Genomic DNA, 13,558 nt, shown 5'->3' with positions numbered 1-13,558 from the left:
AGGTGTAGTGAGCATGGGCTTGGACAGCTCTTCTCTTCTTAATGTCTCTGTGCGGCCTCAGACAGTGCTCGGCCCCTTGCTCTTGGTTGCAGAAAGGCTATAAAATAGGACAGCTCATCTGGCATGTTTTTGTGTGTTGTGACTCCTTAGGAAAGCTCGGTTCTGTGAGCCTACTGCCTTCCAGATGCAACGTCTACCATGCCTACTACTCCCATCGGAGCCAGCGCTATCCCTGGTGGGAGTGTTTGCTGCATCAAAGCCCTGGTTTGTACTGCAAGCGGATGATTTCTCTGGTATATTTACACTTGTAAGGGAAGATTTTTTTTTCCCCCTTGTAAATATCACGGCACTTCTGTTGCTTCTGTGCTGGCCCATCTGTGCACCATTTTCACTTGTACTGACTCATGTTCACAGAGTAGTAAGAACTGTTTCTAAGTGTTTTAATTTCTGCATTAGAGTGGGCCCATTTTGCTTTTCAAATTAGTTCTTAGGCAGTTGAGTGTTGAGCTTTCCTGTTTCTTAGTTACAACTCTGAACTCTATTGGATTGGTATTTATTAAAATAAAGTAGCTTGTGGCCTTTCTTTCAGATTTGTCAGGACTCCCATTCCCTGTTTCTGGAGTTCATTCTCCTCTGTAGTGACACGTAGGTTGCGAGCGTGACTCCAAGTCACTTGGTGCATATGCACTCCAAAATGCTGTAACCAAAATCCTTAGTCTGTTATAAGGTTGCAAGGCCAAATATTCCAAAAAAGGAAATGTTAGATTAAGGTTGCTCGTCCATTCAGACCCTTTGTGTTGTGCTGTGCTCTTTCTAGTATGTGATCATGTACTGATTTTCTCCACCTCGGCCTCATTGAAGAACCAGAATAGACAGCAGCTATTTACTGAACAGCTCTTGAATATTTTGCGTTGTTGTCACTGTCCTGCGCACGCCCAGGGTCAGCCTCATTGCCTGCAATTCAAACCTTGATCTGGAGGCAGAATTTGATCACGGGCTTTTTCTGTGGCTACTTCCCCTGTGGCCCCTGAGACGGTGCATCTGTGTTCTCACTTTCCCTGGGGGAGAGGGGCAGGAGGAGAGCATGGCCCTTGGGGTCTGTACCACTGGCCCTCCCAGAGCCTGTAGCAGGATGTTTGATGCTGCAGCTCAAAGCTCAGCTGTGAGTGACTTTGGTACTTAGCAGCTGCTCACATGAGACCCTTAAAGATGAAGGGGGATGTTCAGAGGAAGGGAATGTGCATTAGTGAAAGTCTTGGGCTAAGTGGCCCATACATCATAGAGGAATGCCGGGAAGGGACAGATAGAGTTCAGTGCAGGATTCATGTGTGTTAATGAAGAGACTTTCCTTTCTCTTTATATTCTCTCTGCAAGAGTGTTGCTGTTACCATCGCACTGCCCCAGCATCCTCCATGCCTCGTCCTCCTTACATGAAAGTTCAGCCAGCTTTCTCTCTTCTTTTGTTCAAGAGGGATATATGCTGAGAGTTCAGCTGCAATCATTTCCTAGCTCTCTTCTGGTTGGGTAGTACGGACACCCAGCAACTGGAGGGAGCATTGACAGAGAAAGCCCTACCAAACTCTGCAGCCATAGGAGCATCCTTGGACACTCACAGGCGGCATACGTGTTGCCCAACAGTGTGCCTGGCACTGCAGGGCTCAGAGCTTGCTCAGCACCCAGGACAGTCGGACAAAGTGGCTTTGCCTATTGGATCTCTGCTGTGTGTGTGTCACCAGCAGATATGTATACCAAAAAAAAAAAAAATTTTTTTTCCCTGGGAATGTGAAAAGATGTTTATCTGACAGCGGTGGGGTCCTGCCAATATTTCAAGGTACTGTCTTAAAAAGTATGGAGATGTGAGAGCATTTTGATAAGCGACAAGAAGGATCCTTTTAACAGGGGCAAGAGAGATTCTTTTTCCTTAAGCATATTCTTGGAAAGACTTGAGCCTTTTCAGCTGAAATGAACATGTTTAGCCTGAGGCCAAGCCCAGCTGGAGAAATTTTCAGCCCAGACAATTAATTACAAAAGAAGTTATGGGCAACCAAAACCAGGGTTATACAATAGTGAACTGTAATTATAGTGGTGTTTTCAGCTCTGCCTAATACATAGGCATATGTGTTGATGCGAATTCTTGAGTCACTCTTGCAGGTAAGGGCTTCTTGTGGAGCCGTTTGTAAGCACCAGTTTGCTGATTTGATGGGAGCAAGCATTTTGCATCAGAAACGATCTGCTTTTGAAAGACTAATTAATCGGTGGCTTCAGAGCTGTGCCTTGCCTGTATTCACTGTTTACCCAGGGTCAGGCTGAGCTGGGCTATTACATTTCTGCTCTGTGTGGGAGGAAGGGTGTAACAAGGAGGGAGCCTCCTATGATGGAGAATAGCTCAGGCATGAGGAAGCTGGGACAGCAAAGATTAATGGGGTTGCATCCCATCTGTAATATCACCATCTAAGCAAGCCTTTCCTGGGAAACCTGTAGGTAACTTTCTGATGAAGTAGGTTGTCTCTTTTAAAAGCAATTCCTTGCTTAACACAGAGAACACACCAAGACTGGAAGTATGTCCCGAATGGGCAGTTCCTAATGGAGCTCTTCGTGCCACACATGCTCGCAGGAGAGCGTTTTAAAGCTTGCATGTGGGGGAATATTTTTGCCTGCGCTGTCTGCTAAATTGAGCTGCGTGTGGATTCTCTCAGCGGTAGAGGTGCTGCTGACAAACAGTCATCTTTGGTGATGAAAAGAGTGCAGGTAAGAGGAAATTTTGTGGGAGGAGATCCTGCTCTGAATTTCTTGTGGAAACCATAATTATGTGATTCAGTGTGGAGAAGTATGAGGGTTTCCAATGTGAGCTATAAAAAGAGCTTAGAGGAGCAGCTTACGGATGAGGCTGCTCGTTCAGACCTTATCTACTCGTGTGGCAGTGTGGAAATCTCTGCATTCCACCTTATCTCTTCTCCCCTGGGAGATCAGTGGTGAGAATGTTTGACCTCTTGCTTAAACCGTTTCAAATCGAACCCAGTGTAACAGTGGCTGAAGGCTTTGGCCATGCAATGCCTCAATGGCTTAATGAAATAATCTTGCTCCCTGGTCTCGTGGGTGGACATATGTCTTGCCAAAATACCCTCTGAAGTTATACCTGGAGGAAAGTCCTAGTGGAGCAGAGTTATGTCAGAAATACCCTCCCTTCTTTGAGGTATTCGCTGCAGGTTCGGAGCTGGGGATGTTCGAGGTAAGGGAAGTTTGTAGCCCTGCTTTGGGGGAGCTCCTGTTTTGTAGAGAAATAGGATCCCTGTTTCTCTGCTCATTCCTTGGCTTTTGCAGTTCTCTGCAGATATAAGTGAAGCGTAAATTAACATTAATTCAAAGTGTTCAGCACAAGGAGATCCCAGATCTGGAGTGGATGTTCTCCAAAAGCAATGGAGCCTTAGTGCCAGCACAGGAGTACGCGTACAGAGAGCTCTCAGCCAGAGCAGGCCCATAGTCTGTTATGCTTTCTCACACTTGGAGTTGGTATATTTTAAAGGATATCAAGCAGCAAATGTGGCAAAGGGGAAAAATTGTTACAGACTGTATTTGGCAGAAAACCAGCAAAGATAAAATACCATACGTTCTGCGCAATGAGCGCCTACATAAATGATTCATTCACTATAATACAGCTGGGGTCAAACACCTTTGATTTGAAATAGCCCAAAGTTATGCAAATATTTTAATGTGGATTTTCTCAGAAAAGGATAATATATTCTATTCCAGTAAAAAAAAAAAAAAAAAAAAAAAAAAAGAAGCTGTTTATCTGTGTAACTTTTAAAAAACAAAATCCCACAAGAACAGTGTCACCATGTTATAGACATATATACAGCAGCTGAATAGCTAGAAAATGACAAGATATGCCCTAGAGATGCAAACTCTGAGAAGATTGCTTGTTTTCCTCTGTATTGCCAGCCAAGTCTGTTCTACAAATTGTGTGTGGCGGAGATCACACTACTTCAAAATATCAAATTGCTAATTAAAGAAACTACTCAAGGAAACTTTCCAGTAGAACAATATATGCAGTGGGATAATAGTAGTCACTATTTCTTTAATGAGTTTCTTTCCTAACCAGAATTTCTTACAATACATTCAGTGCAGCCATTCAGTTAGATTATTATGAATCACATGTGTATTATTTCTGATTTGGTATTAACATAAAAACTTCTGATGAACCATAGTATTACAAAAACAGGTCTAGTGTATAGAATGGCAATATCTTTCCTGCAGATAAAAGCCTGGAAATGAAGGTCCTTATATAGCAATACAATTTAATGTGCTATCTTCTAGGCTTAATTTCCACAGGTGCTGAGAAACTACAGGTCCGACTGAAGCCAATGAGAGCAGGGTGTCTCTGGACGGTCCGATGCATTGATTCACAGCATGAGCATTGCTCTGCAGTGCAGCATTACATCCTGTAGGATCTGAATCAGCGAAAGGTAACGGGAGGGAGAAACCTTTCTTGGTGGGTGTTCTCATAATACAGTTGGTTCAGTTGGAGATTTTCTTAAAATGCTAGCATTTTGCTATAGCAAAGTGATTTAGTAACGTCAGCCAAGAGACAGTGTGTACAAGCCCTCACAAAATGATGTGGGTAGGTCAAGTCAAGCAAAAAGTTGTTAAGTTGTGTAGCAGAGAGAAGAACAGTGAGCCTCAGAGATCTTTTAAATCTCTTCTTCAGAGTACCGTGAGCGGATGGCAGCTAAAATATTCCCTGCAGGTTCTGAAGAGAAGTTGACATAATGAGATGTATTTCCAAAAATACTCCAAGGAGCTGGACAGCCATTTTCAATAGCTTGTCAGTGGTAACTAGGTGCCTTATTGGGTACTCCTGAAAAGTCTGCATTCCCACTTAAGAGATTCTCTAGTGTCTATTTCATTTTCTCTAGTGAACAAGAATGACTTCTTGATGTTGGGTTTTGCATTCCCAAATAGCCTTTCTCTGTATTCCCCTTAAGTAAAGAGAGCAAACAAGCATCTAAATCAAAGCATGCAATAGCCTCCTAAGTATAAAGGTAAGGCATTTCCTCCTTGTATATCTGGACTGGTTACTGGGCATTAGGTAAGTAGTCCTTGATAAGTCTTTCCATTTGAATTGTATTATCTCACCACATAGTTAGCCAGAGACCTGTGGAACGTCTGTTCTTTAGCTGCCTTAAGAATCTCCCCTAGAGCCTTTAGTGTGCTGAAAGATTTGGCCTCTTCTTTATCATTGGGCTTGATGATAATAGTAGCATTTGGATAATGGCTTTAGATGGATCTTCCAAAACCAGTCCTCACACCAGTACTGGTTACCATGATTCTTGTACAATTTCCTTGCTCAGGTTGACTCCCATTCCTTTCTGAAAAAGAGCTGATGCCAAAACCACAGGAATAAATCACTTAGGGGAGGACAGCTGCTTGGTTTGGCCATTGTCTGACCAACAGTGGAGCCAAAGCCTTCAGGTGAGGGATCAGCACTTCATTGTACTACGTGATGTACTAACTCCTAATAGAAAGATTAGAGAAGCTAAATATGTAAGTTAATATGGCTCTCCATCGATCTTAGTCAGCAGAACTATGCCAGGGTGCTGTTGCTCTGTGCTGGCTGCAGCTAGGCCAGTCTGTTAGGAAATTAATTTGCTGCTGAACAGCAGTGGGATGAGGCTCCAGGCAGCCTACATGTGCTGTTGTTTTCATGGCACCTAAGCTTCACTTGGATGTTTGCCACCAGTTAGTGACCTGGTGAGCTATTTGTAAACATGACCTAAGGGATATGACTGAGGTCAGGGAGTATGGATCAGCTTCACTCCCGTGTGTCTGAAGCACCCTGCCAACTAGTGAGAAAAATATTGGAGAGTCTAACGGCTCAGGCTTCGCTCATCAAGTCCAGACTTGGCCCTTTGGTCTCTAACGTCTACCTGACTCTAACAGGCAACCCTAAATCTCAGTTGGGCCACTACTGTCAGCAGCATCTCCAACAGATAGGTCCAGTATAGGGGCAGGGTCTATGCACTGGGCAGATCATTCATGGATATTTTAAGAAGTGAACAAATATCCAGGGTGAGACTCCTTCATCCCAGAAAGAAGGAAGCAAAGAGGTAAGGAAGGGCAGACAGGAAGGATCAAAGCCTGGTATGCCCTCATCAAAGCTGCCTTTGGGCAGCCTCTCTCTGCGAGGAAGGCCTCCCGTCCGGTTTGGGAATTACCGGTCTGGGACCCTGTTGACATTGCAAAGGTGGAAAGTCTAGAGAGAAAGGACAAGTTGGTGAGGGGCAGCAAACGGCCGCGGAGCCCCTCACGTCAGCCACAGGCCCGTGCCACTTGGTCTGGTTTGGTGGCGGGTGTTAGCTCACTGCCTGCCCGCTCTCCCCTCTCCTGCCTTACGGAGCGCGCCTCTTTGCATCGCAGTGGATTTATTCTCCTCCTTATCTACTTTTAATTAAAGTTCCTTTCTCCCCTCCCCCCCTCAACCCTAATCAACTGAAGAAAAATGAGCTGGTAAGTCATTGTTTTTACCACTTTGGCAGCAAACGAATGTTATGTCTGGCACGCTCGGCACCAAGTCAGAAAATGAATCAGCAGCTGTTGTGACAGAAGCTTTTTCCTGAATGGAGAAACAGAGACAAAAAGAAAACAGGCCAGAGAGGTTTCTTTGCTGCAGTGTCGCCAGCAGAGCCGCCCCATGCGGCCCCGAGTTCACGTCTTGGCGCTCGGAGGGCAGCGGCAGAGCCCGCCGGCGGGCCCGGGCCTGGGGCCGCCCTGCTGCGGGGTCGCCTGGCCCACGCGCTCCCTCAGAGGAGAACCAGGGCGACACAGCTCCCGCGGGTCTTCCCGAAAGTCACTCTGTGCTGTGGTTAGCTACGTGGCTGGCGCTCCCCTGCCACCGGGGATTAAAAAAAACCCCAGTTACGGAAGAGACCAGTTCAAAAGCTTACTCTGTTGTTCTGGCATAGCAGACCTGCTGCTCAGTACCTGTTCACCTGACATGAGCAAAATCGATCTGCTGACGTGAGAGCAGCATGGTAGGTTGTGCTGTGACGCTCGCAGAGGTGCTGCGGCAAGTCGAGTCTTCGTGGGCTCCCACGAGGGACTGAAATCCACCGAGCAGTTGTGGGAACCATGAAAACGATGCCTGCCCTTCCTCTTACGCAGGGGCGCTGACCAGAAACCTGCTTTAGCCTTGTGCTGCCCTAAGACAGAGTTTGCTCTGTGCTGGTCTGTGGGGAAGGGATGAGTCCTCCTGTGCGCCTTGGCAGGCTTGGGCCCCTGTTTAGCTGTTTTAAGTGGTAGCCTTGCAGATGATATACACCGCGTGCCATGATTTTTAAGGAGTTATCTCATCACTGGGTCCTGGATGAAAGGTTTATGATACCCCGAGATCATCCCTGTTCTTTTTCTTTATGTAACAGTTAACTTCTCATGAGGACACCGTTTATTTTGTGACCTTTGGCATCTGATACTTCTCATTTGCCAAACATTTGAGGGCACATGAGGAATGCTTTTAACTAATATTATGGTTTTGTTAATGTATTGCAAACTATTTCTACAACAGCAGCATCAAAGTTTTATCTGCTAAATAAATATTACAGGGTTAAGATAGCACACAGAGTAGATCTGGAGGAATTACCGCACTGGAGCAGACCCAAGGTCCATCAGGAGAACAGCGCTGTGCGATTGGCATACGGCGATGAGTGAAACTGGAGCTTCAGCAAGTTTGTCTGAGACGGAGAACCCGTCTCAATATCTTCCGGAAAAGAACTGCTTTTGCTCAGGTATTTTCAACGGCAGTAACAAACAATTGAGCCAGCTGCAGTGACTTGCAACCTGAATAGCTTCAGTAAAGTCCAAATGGACAATTTGGGGTGTGAGTCGGGGCAGAGGTTGTCCGGGGTTTTTGGAGGCAAGTATCACATAATATTTATAACTCCTTTCATGCTGAAGGGACGAGCACTGCGTTTGTCCTTTCCCCCATCCCTATAAATTCCCCCCTCGCCTCTGCAAAATGAGGTCTCTAGCGGCTGCCCCGTCACACGTTGCCCATGACACAGGTCGCAGCAGGGGGGTTTCTTGGTGCAGCTGAAGGGCCTCTCTCTACCCCTGTTTTTCTCTTGCTGAGGGTACAGTGATGTTCGCAGTCAGGCCTGTGGCTTCATGCTGCCAGAAATCCCTCCTGGTTTTGATTGGGTTTTATATGGTGGAATGGGGGTGGGATGGGTGGTTTTATGTTAGGACAGAGTACAGCAATTGCTGGAAGACTGAAGCTTGGGGTCAGATCTGTTTGATGTTTTGTATATTTACTGACAAGGTTTTCAGTGAAATTGTGCACTGTTTCCCTTTCAGCTCCCTTTGCTCCCATGCCAGCTCCCTCGTTCTGATCCAATAAAACACTGTTCGGTCTGTGCTGTAAGAACCTGGAATCCTGCGGACACGCCGGACACAAAGCGCTTACAACTGCACGTGCGTACCTGGTTCAAGGAGCAGAACGCGGTTGCTAACAGCCAGCCGCGCTGCAGTCACTGAAAGGTGTTTTAACAGAGGTTTGTTACGCCTTGACTGAAGCCCTGATATGATGAACAACAAGGATCTGAGAGCTTCCCAGCCTCAGACATGCCAGTCCCCAGCACCCTAAATAGTTGGTAACATCTCCAACAGATTTACACAGAGGAAAACAAAGATTGTTCCAACAGGTGTATGTTTACTTTAACTTCAGTTTGTTTTATTGCTACACCCAACTAGTGGGAATTTTATGATCCATCACAAGGAATCCATTTGATGGTACTTTCTAGGAACACGGCTTTTATTTTATTATATCTTTTATTTTCTTATTTTGCTCATGATCCTGCAAAGCCTTTCCATCATATGTAAATGCAATGGTGTTCTTGTTGTTTGTGCAACAGCAGTTCTAGGAGCTGCAGTCCTTGCTCTGTGCAGGGACAGCACCAACTCCAGCTGACTCCATCAGCTGCTGAGCCTCTTCATCCAGAGTTGCTGAAGTCAATGGGAGATGGGCCAGTCCCTTGGAGGTAACGTCACTTGAATCACTCCTGAGTAGGCCTCAATTTATTTTATTTTCAAATGAGAAAAGGAAGAAATAGGCAAACACATGCCACTTCTGTTGAGGTGGTGTGGAGTAACCTTTTCAAACCAACCTTGTGCATGTGAAAAGTATTGGGCCTGATTCTCAGGCCCAAAATGGTGCTGTTTTCTCTGTGCACTTAAGTGAAGTCACTCCTGATTTGCTCTGGGCTGTGATTATGTGAGAGTAAAATTAAGCTCATTGATTCTCTGAAGAATTAAAGTCAAAGCTGGGGGAGAGAAAGGTACAATGAAATTTCATAACTGACCAGCTTTCTGTGTAAGCACCAGATATCTCCTAACCAACAGGAAGAGTCCAAATTCTTCAAACACTCTGCTGCCAAACTTGTCTACCATGCTGACAACCCTGGGTGCTCTCACAGCTGCACCCACAGGCACAGCCCAGCTGTTTTATGGGCTTTCAGGATTAGACCAGGGCTTCTGCACAGCTGCGATGTCTTGCCCCTATTTTACATCCAGTGAAAGATTTTTGAATGGACTTCAGAAGCCATTAGGAACCCAAACATTGACTTGCACTTGCAAAATGTCTCTGGTTAATGTTTTCCTACTGACGCTCTGCTTTGCTCCTTGCCTGCCAGAGTTTCCTGTGACCTATTTGAAATATCACTCTCCTAAGTGAAAATGTGCCTCTCTTTTTCAAACTTGCAAAACTCTCAAAAATAAATAGCCTAATTTGGCCAGTTAATAGCCCTCTCCTGGGGCTTCTCTCAGCAACTAAGAGGCCTTTTAAACACAACATTTGTGACTGCGTCATTAAAGCTCTGCGTGATCCAAGCAGACTAAACCAAAAAGAAAGAAATGTCTTATTTGATCTAAGTTTTTTTTTAAATAGTGACACTAGAGACCCATTTATTTTTAATTACACAATTGCTTTATTAAAAGCCTAAATCCTGCAGTCCCTAGTCATTGCTGAGGCAAAACTGCTATCATTCAAGGAAGGACCTGTAGGAGTTGATCCTAAAAATAGGGCAGCTGACAAAGTCTGGCTTTCAAAAGGGTTTGCTTTATTTTTGAAGGATTTCCCAAGTCACAGAGAACTTGCCTCTACTTTGCTTTTCTATTCTGCAGCAATTTGAGAATTGAATGTAGAAAAGCAAAAGCAGCGTCAGTTTTCCTTTCAGATTGACTGCACTGCCCTTTCCACCCTTAGGAGCCACCCTGTATGCAGCTACGTTAGTATTCACTTGCATGGGGAGGGAGGTGTGAGGGTTAGCTCTGGCTCTGTCCGAACATTTCCCTGAGCCCAAGCCAACTTTACCCTGGTAGGGCCTGAGGCAGAGGTTAGGGGCTGGACCTTTCCTGCCGCACACCCACCCAGGGAAGGATGTGCACTGTACCCAAATCAGCCTTGTGGAGCCCCCAAGCTGTCCCTAAACACCTTGCACGGTCGATCGCGAAACAGCTCTGCCTTGTGCCCCTACCGAGCACAGAGTCTCTGGTAAGGTCCTCCGTGGAATAAGGTCTATTCCACCTGTCGTGAGGAGCGAGCGGTATTGCTAGGGGAGGCAGCTCCACCCCAAGTCCTGCAATGCCTCTCTGCAGCCCCAGCTTGCACAGAGGCAACAGAAGCAGCTTCTTGGGAGACTGCCAAAGGTGGGATTGATCCTGTGTCTCCTGATTTCCACGTGCTATCTGGGTGCCGTGGCACTCGGGTGCTTTGCTCTGTTTGGACTCCATGCAAAGAGCAGATCTCCTTGATAGGTTAAGACTGTGCTGGCAGCAGTAAGAAAGGGAGCACACTGGCCAGTTCACATATACTGCATTATATTCTTGGGCTATACTCCAGAGCCTTCAATTTTATTATCTAAGTACCCAACCAAACTCATTCATCTTTATTTTTCAGTCTTACCCAGAGACCACAGTTTAAATGTGGTTCTGCTATGCAAAGTGCTGCTCGGATGCTCTCCGCATGGAAGAATTCACAGTTTCTCAGCTTTATTTGCTCAAAGTGTGTTTTCTTAGTGTAAAGGATGCATGGCAAAAATCCCAGCCCCTGGCCAGTGGCAGAGGTCTGCATTAGACTGTGTTCAGAAACTGAAATGGCTGCATTATCACAAGGAACTGTACCAGGGGGAGCAAAAGAAATAAAACAAGCCTCTAATTTTATATTAAGATTGTGCAGCTAGACACGTCTTCATCACCAGTGTGATGAAGTGTCACTAAATTGCATATAGGGCTTGGTGGTGTGGCTCACTGTGATATATAGCTTTATTACCAAGTGTGAGTAGCCAGAGTTACTAGACAAAAATAATGGGGGGGGGGGGGGGGGAAGAATCCAACAAGTTAATGAGACATCTAAAATATATCCCTGGAAACTGGAGCCCAAAGGAGGCACCAGCCCTGTTGTCTCGTCCCTTTTCCACTCCAGGGCAAAGCGGAAACTTAGCCCTGACCCTCTGTCCTTGAGCACTGTATCTTGAAACTGCTCCTTGCGACACGTGCCAGGGAAGGCTGCAGCGTGCTGAATGCGAGACGTTGGCCTGGAGCCCTCCTCACCATATGTTACTACCAAGTATATGTAACCCATGTAACACACTGGGACATAGGTTCCCTGGTTAGCATAACCCTGCCCATGGGAGGGGCTTAGCCTATAAATATGCTGCTTTTTCCATGCTGCTTGTCTTTATTTCCTAGGGGAATGCAGATCCTGGCAGGTTCAGTGGGCATCCAGAGCAGGTAAATGGATAAAAAGGGCTGAAATAGAAAACTTTCCTGCAGATGTAGCAGAATTTGTGTTTGCTCTCCAGTTTGCAGGGCTGGTGGGGGGCGGGGGGAGGGAAGGGAGAGATGGCAGATGCTGCAGAGCATGAGGCTGTTGTCTAGCCAGCTTGCTCTCGCTTTGGAGAGAGGAGAGATAGGGGAGAGAAGCCCTCATGCAGTCTTTCTTCCTTAGAGGCCCCTTGCAGAAGGAGCCCTTCTGGTGCTGCTTCCCCAGCGTGCAGAGTTGAGGGGCTGTGTCTCGCAGGAGGCTGGGGTAGAAACACAGATGCTTTGTGCAGTTCAGTCTGCCCTCTGGGTAATTAACTGCTCCAACTTCTCAGCCGACAGCACTGCCGGGATGAGCGGGCGGCAGGAGCAGTGAGGGAGGTGTTGCATGCTCAGCAGGGCGATGAAGTTGTTTTGCAACACAGGTATGTGACTGCGAGGGTGCTACCCCGTGGCCTGCCCCTGCGGAGGAACTGCTGCGCAGAGGTGCAGCGGTGCCTTGCACAGGGCAGGCCTTCGTAGTTTGTGCTGAGTAACACCTGGGAAGGAGCCTCTGGAGGTGCAGCACAACGAAAGCCCAGACACAGAGCAGGAGGGGAAATGGAGAGCAGTCTGGTCAGGAGGAGGGAATGAGTAGCTGTAGGAAAAGCTGCTACATCTGGTGGAAGTGCTGAATTCGGAGCGCATCTGGTGAAGCCGGTCAGGCTCCCAGCAGCGTGTGGTGCTCTCGGAGGCTTTGCTCAGGAATGCTTTCACACATGGCCGCAGTTGTGTTCGTTTTGCTCCTCTGGTGGCAGTGTTACTTCTCTTGGCCTCATCTCTCCTACTAGCTGTTGTCTAGGCTCTCGCCAAGCAAAGACTAGCCGACTTTATCTTCCCAGATGTTTCTCATGATCTCTCCCATTCTAGCCCTGACCACAAGCAGCACTTGGAACAATTAACACCTTGTGCTCCTAACATCTTATCATTTACAAGGCAGCTGGTTACTAGGGCAACAACTGCACTTTTTTCTTTCAGTGTATTGACTAAAAATCAACGCTTTATATTAAAGGTAAAGAAAAATAATATTCTCTGTAGCAACAGTGAGTTACAACAGCATCTCTCCTGTAATCAAGATATCGCTGAATTATGGTGCTATAAACAAGCACTTCTGATATAACCACAAACACTGTGGGACATGTAACACATTGGCAGTATATTTCAAGTGACAAACTCATTTATTGTGGGGAGTGGAAGGGGAAAAACACCTTTCCAGAAATTGCTGCAAGGAATTACAGCAAAGAATGACTGGTGCTTAAGGATGCAGAAGCAAAGTAATTCTACCAACTTGACTGGAATGAAGAGCTTCAAAGTATGAGGAAGATGAGAGCAGGACCAGTAGCTCAGAAGGTGAAGACACAGGGCTTGACTATTCTCTCCCTCCCACTGCCATAAATCAAGATTATTTCCATAGCACTCGATAGCATTACCATGCTGTGAGGCTGGTGTAATGAAGGGTATCCAGGAGATATGGGAAGTAAACCCACAGCTATCCCATAGCATTAGTAGCCAATGTATTATTAGCATAGCCAAAGTACTGACTTTGCTGCTTGCAGGTGGGACTTGAGTAACAATCATGAATCATTAAGGCACACAACTACCTGAGTGATCAAAATGCTCAGGAGCTCTAGATGTGAAGCCAGTTTGTGCTAGATGCTGGGGAGACAGAGAACAGGCTGGAAGCTGCTTGCCAAAGGGGTTTCATCTCTTC

The sequence above is a fragment of the Dromaius novaehollandiae genome, chromosome 11 (genome assembly GCF_036370855.1).
Source record: "Dromaius novaehollandiae isolate bDroNov1 chromosome 11, bDroNov1.hap1, whole genome shotgun sequence".
NCBI lineage: Eukaryota > Metazoa > Chordata > Aves > Casuariiformes > Dromaiidae > Dromaius > Dromaius novaehollandiae.
Note: the sequence above shows the minus strand (reverse complement) of the source record.